Consider the following 6,000-nt stretch of genomic DNA (forward strand, 5'->3'; position numbering starts at 1 on the left):
CTTCTCCAAGTGTGGTAAAATGCTCGGAGGTCCTCAACAGGAAAGCATTAGAAAAGTGTCAGTGCGTAGCATCATCAGGGAGGAGTGTTGGGCCTGGGGCAGTACAAACCCCAGGTCTGAGCCCAAATGCTGCTGAACCAGCCCAAGGCAGGGTGCTACCAAGCAGCATAGCCTTGCACTCCTTGTGCTTTAAGGAGACGACTCTACCAGTTCTCATGCAGGTCCGCTTTCAGACGGACTTATGCAATGGTTTGGAGCTGCTCCATGTGACCCAGACTTGCTGGCCCTCTGCCACCACTCTCCTTGCTGGCTTCAGCCGTGGACAAAACAGCAGAAGTAAAAAAGACGGCCGAGCAGTTGTTAAAAGAAGTGCACTTTGCCTACTGCATGGCACCCTTGCCAATTACACACAGATACCACACATGTAAGAGCACATGTGATGGCCACATGCACAAGGCTGGGAATGCCAGTGTTAATGCACAGCTCTGCAACCCACGTGGGTGGACATCACCACTGTTACATGCAGGTCAATGCTTGGCACTCACGTGCCCCATGTGATACTGCCTGCATGCTGTTGTGATCCACCAACAAATCTGGGTATGCCGTGCTCCCACGGTTTTTATTTGGTTTTATACTTGGTCCTGCCACTCCGAGACTGCAAGGATGACTGCAGTTGGAAGGGACTTGCTGAGATCCCACCCCCCACTCAGAACACGGATAACTGACATTAGGTCACGTTTGGACCATGAAACTCAGGCTGTCCCATGGGGTCACACTCACAAGTGGCTTGGGGAAACACATCAAGCTGCACAGAGAGGCACAGAAACAGAAAGATCAGCTTGGACCAGGCTCTTCTCCCAGGAAATCAGAGAAGCAGCTACATCTGGTGACACAGAGAAAGGGACTTGAGAGGAGACCAGCTGAGCATGGGGTCTCCTCTTTGTACAGAACTCCATGATAATGACAGCATCTGCAGACCACAGGACACATTCCCATAGAGGAACACCCGAGGGAACTGCAGTAGGATGAGCTCTTGAAGACCACACTGGGCTGTGGACTACCCAGCCTTCATAGCTCCAGAGGATCTGCAGCTCACTTCCAGTCTCTGGATCCCACGTACAAGCTCCAAGAGATCTGCTGTCCTGAGAGTTTATAGGCTCTTTTTCTACCCCTTCAGCTTCTCTGTTTGGGAAACATTAAGCCCAGATGGTTTGGATTTGGTGGGGTATGGCACAGCACAAAGGAACGTGCTGTCTCACGAGCATATGTGGCTTCCTAAGGAGGAAGCTGCAGCCCAAAGGCCACCTGGCACACTTATCTGTGCCCAACTGCGGTGGGAATAAGGAGCTGCTAACCCTGATAGGCAGTGATTCCATGGTGATTTTGACTGAAGCCATTTTTGGGGTGAAGTCTTGGGCCCTGCTGAGGTCAGTGGCATCATTCCCACAGCAGGCAGCCAGGATTTCACCCTCAGATCCGATTGGAAGCAGAATCTATGAATGACAGAGTTCAGAGGGATGTCTAGAACTGCACAGGGCTCCTTAAAAGTGGAGCTATAATGAAAGAGCAGAAAACAATAGCAGCAGTGGTGGTCTGGGATGATAAACAAGAATGAAGACACACCGAATACGCAACCATGGGACATCCCGAGCATGTCTTTTCCCAGTCAGGGCAAATACAGAAGGCAGCAGAGCAGCAGAGTGGCTGAATGGACACCCTGCACTTAGCATGTGCCACTGACACTTCTCTACTGAAGTCAGAAGGAGCAAAACTATTTTGGCACGCTTTCTCACTGGAGAGTCTCCCAACACTGGAATTGGTTGCAGACTTGACTTAAGGCACTCCCAGTAACGGAGATAGGAAGATTTGCCTGATGTTATTCCTTTACAAAACTTCCTTTGGTGTTGAAAAGTGGATCCATACCCAGGCTGGTGGTTTTCTGTTTCTCACCCTGCAATAGCTGCATGTGGGATCTGACCTCCTCACAGAATCCCAGGAAATGACTGCAACTCCTCGCCCTGCAAACATTTCCTACGGGCGATGGGGTCAAGCAAAGATCTTTTTGCCTTACGTATCTTCAGCACATCTGAGCTGACATTACCCTAAGCACAAGACAATTGCTTCTGAACACTTGACAAATTTGGTCCAAATTCTGTTTGTTTTAAGTTAATTTGCGTTAACTCGAGATCTAGGCAGGACAGGACGTGACAAACACATCCTGCGGTGTTTTTGGCTTCGAAAGAACTAATTGCTGGAAACTTGGCAAGAAAAGTGGTTTTTGGAGTTGGGGGTTTCAGATAAGTTTGAGACGAGTACTCCAACAGAACCAGCCCCTGGGTGGGCCTGATGCAACCTGCGCTGAAAGCCTTCCATGGAGCTGCTCCCTGGGCAGCAGAGCCCATGCAGACTCTGGATCAGCACTGCATGTGATACGCACATTGGGTGGCCTTGAGCCATCTGTGATAACACACAGGTTGGTAATTAAAAGGCCTCTCGCATGACGAGTAGAGACTGTTTATGTTGAGCAGGCAACACCTACCCCTAGGGTTCCACTTCGCCCCATTGATTGCTCATTCAGTCTCGGCTTATCAGGGCATTCTCCTGCCAAGGGAAATAGCTCAGCCCCAAAGCCTTATCTGGGGAAAGCATGATTTAGAGGAGATGACAGGACCTTTCCCATTGCACCACGGAGCAGCTGCTGGGGTAACACAACAGCAGACGCACCTACAGGAACCAGAGGTTTCACAAATAGAAAGGAGACAGAAAGTGGAGGGTGCTGCTGGTGGGGCCAGCCTGGAACAATGGGATGGAGCAATCAAAGCAGCCAGCATGAGCCTTATATGGAGAAATTTTGGGACACTGGAACCATCTCCCCAGCAGTGGAAGAAAACTTATTGGGTGAGGGTTTCAGCCAGTCCAGGCATGGCACTGCGAGGAATACCTGGGCAGCCCAGCACAGCATCTCCCCTTCCACCCTCTGTAGTGTGATGGAGACCCAAAACGAGCAAGGACTCCAAAACTCTTCCTGCTATCACCACTCGGTCGTGCGAGCTCAGCTAACAACAATATTAACGAACAGAATAAGAAACAGATCTCTGGTGGGGCTGAGCCATCTCCAGCCAGTGTGGGTATTGGCGTGGACCAATGCAGGAAAACAAAAGCCTCCTGATGTGCCCACACTTGAGTGGAACAGTCCCCAGACATGACAAAAATGATAAGAAATATTGAATATTGCCACCAACCAGGGTACCTGCCCCGCGTTCCCAATTTTTCCCCCTCTGGAAGAGATTTATCAAAGTTATTTTACAAACTCCTTCCTATTTATAGCACAGCTCCTCCAGCTCTAATGAGATAATCTCCTGGCATTTCACCATCACTAATATTTACTTTGATGTCTAAAATAACACATTCGGAGGGATTGATCTCCTTTAAGAAACCCTTTAAAATATTATCCAAGCGGCAACTATGTACGGCCCGTGCAGTGGGGCCAAACGATGCACACAACTTAATGACTTTGCAGCTTTTTCAGGTCAGATGGTTTACAATCCCCCGCCCGCACCGTTCCTGCAGATGGAGAGCAAAAGGGAGAGGAGCACAATCTGTGTTTATCCTCAGGAATGAGGACAGCGAGGAATGCAACATTCTGCTGCAGCCACGGCAGCTATAAGTCTGGAATTAAGAGCTTCACCCCCAGCAGCTCTACTTTAATAGTACCCTATTTTAGAGCAGCAAACATGCGATCACGGCTCCGTGCAATAAAAAGTGGAGCGGCGCGGGGAAAAGGGGGAGGTGAGCAGATGCCGACTGCCGCTGTCTGCAGACGCTTTGAAACACAACCCTGCGTTTTTATGGAAACTCTGAATGTTGGAGAAGGGTGAACATGGTTTTCATTCTCATAAATGTTTTTCCAGCATGCAACGCTCTTCGGGCTCATTCCCTCTCCAGGGAGACGGTTCTGATTTCAAAGAACATTCACATTCCCTCCACCCCAGACCACCCCACTCCAACCTCAAAGAGTTTTCTCTGGAAAAATTATTTTAAAGAGCGTTTTACCTTCTCTAGCGTTCTCCCTTCTTTCTTCTTTTTTTTTTTCCCTTTTAATTCTTTGAGCTTTTATTTTATTTTCTCCTCTTTTTTTTTTTTTTTTCTTTTCTTTTCTTTTCTTTCTTTTTTTTTTTTTTCCAGCTGCGGCCAAAAGCTCTTCTCTCTCCCCCTCAGTCCTCTGAGTGTCAGAAAGCTTCCAGGCTGAGGGTTTATGTCGCCTTCCTCAATAACCTCCTTCTGTCAGACCCAGGCAGCGCTGCAGCTAGAGGCTTTGCTAAAAAGTCTCCTTTCAGGAAGTGAGTGGTAATAAGAGAGCGGCTCGGAGGCAGCATGTATAGGGGCTGCTCAAAAAAAAAAAAAAAAAAAAAAAGAAAAAAAAAAGAAAAAAAAAAAGAGAAGAAAAAAGAAAAAAAAAAAGAAAAAGAAAAAGAAACTTTGCTCAGGAATTTTGCCAGGATTATCCAAAAAAAAAAAAAAAAAACCAACAAAAAAAAAATCCCAAACCCACAGGGCTGTAAAGTCCCGCCCTGAGTGCTGACATCAGTGCAGAAGGCAGGTCTTGCTGCAGCAGTATAAAACTCATCAGCTAAAGCCCTGCAAAGAGCAGCCATCCTCCTGGGCAGCCCCATGGCAGCAACACAGCGCAAGGACAGGCAGAACAGATAAAGCAATTTTGGGTCTTGCTTGGATATTTGTTCCTCTCCCCCACCCCACCTCCCGGAAAAAAAAACAGAAAAAGAAAAAAAAATCAACAAAACATATAATTCCCAACCTTCCTTTTAACTTCAGCTTCAAAATGCTTTTATAAAGACAACGCATGTCTGACAAAATGGCCTCAGCAAAGGCCACTGTGCTCTGTAGCATCAGTAGGTATTGGCTTTATGTTTAAAGAAGCCCTCAAAAATTCAGTAATGCTTTAAGAAGTCCCTTCCCACCCTGGTTACATTATTTTCACCCTGCTGGCTGCTGCAGTGCAGAATGCCCCTTGTTCTGCTCTGTGGAGTGTCCCACAGAGGACAATAAATTTCTAAAGTAAAGAATAAACACTGAAAGTAATTAATACTGCTTGTTTAAATACAAAGCAATCTCAGGACACGTAAAAACAATAAGCAATGAAGGGCAGGAGCTCATTTCCTTCTTCCTCTTCTTTGGGATTAGAAAGAGGAATATGTAGGTTTTGGTAAAGTGAATTACCTGGCCATGCTGCAAGCATTGTAGATAGAGACCCTTCCCAATTTCTCTGCTTTTTTTCTGGGTAGAAAAGGGAAGGACACAGCAGTGACTGTGGTATCTGACAGCAGAGCCCAAGCTTGAGCCCCTCTGTGGATAGAGGAGCCCCAAAGCCTTTCCTGAGGTGGTCTGTAACCACCTGGATGCTAGAAGGGAACACAGAGTGGATCAGATCCTGCATATACTGGTTCATGGAATGCTTGAGAAAAGGGATTAAAAGGAAAGCAAGCAGCTTGAGGTTCTTTTGAGAGTATATCCTCTGCTGTTGCTACATGGGGAGATGAGCTGGGGGCAGCATCCTTACATTTAACAGCCCTTGTATTTCACAGCCATGATGGATTTTTCATCCACTGCCTGAAGCCCTCTGTACTCCTCTTGCAGATGGAGCAGCAGCAGATGCTCCAGAAGGAGTCATAGTCCACCGCCTTCCTTCAATCACAGTGACAGAGTGAAGGTCCCCCTGCCCCAGCATCCTGCCTCTGATGACAGCCACAAACAGACACCCAGACAAGACAGCAGGAATACTTCCATGGGCATCCTTCTGATTGCCAGCAGCTCTCAGCTCAGCAAACCCGAGATGAAGTTTGTGGGTATGTCCTAGGAGGTGTGCTAGCCCTAAAAACCTGGACCTACAAAAAAGAAACCTCCCTTGATCCCTGGAGGAAAGTCACCACCCCAAAGTCCATCCCTGGTCCTGCTCCTGGAACAGGACATCCCAGGACAGCA

At 47.7% G+C, this 6,000-nt stretch overlaps 1 protein-coding gene across 4 annotated transcripts in view; it reads right to left on the reverse strand.

Moving 5' to 3' along the window:
• The window catches only part of ADAMTS10 (ADAM metallopeptidase with thrombospondin type 1 motif 10), a 48,206-nt gene extending 42,206 nt beyond the window's left edge, over window positions 1–6,000 (reverse strand). The window contains exons 1-3 of one of the 4 annotated variants that reach the window (XM_065745974.1): window positions 5,946–6,000; window positions 5,000–5,071; window positions 4,054–4,385 (exon numbers count right to left, since the gene is read on the reverse strand). The gene's annotated coding sequence lies outside the window, so the exon portion shown is untranslated. Of the gene's footprint in view, window positions 1–4,053; window positions 4,459–4,999; window positions 5,072–5,945 lie in introns of those variants that run through there. The other 3 variants (XM_065745972.1, XM_065745975.1, XM_065745973.1) reach the window with 3 other exon arrangements.

The sequence above is a fragment of the Cyrtonyx montezumae genome, unplaced genomic scaffold (genome assembly GCF_038088225.1).
Source record: "Cyrtonyx montezumae isolate F1298 unplaced genomic scaffold, pur_monq_1.0 scaffold_39, whole genome shotgun sequence".
Taxonomy (NCBI): domain Eukaryota; kingdom Metazoa; phylum Chordata; class Aves; order Galliformes; family Odontophoridae; genus Cyrtonyx; species Cyrtonyx montezumae.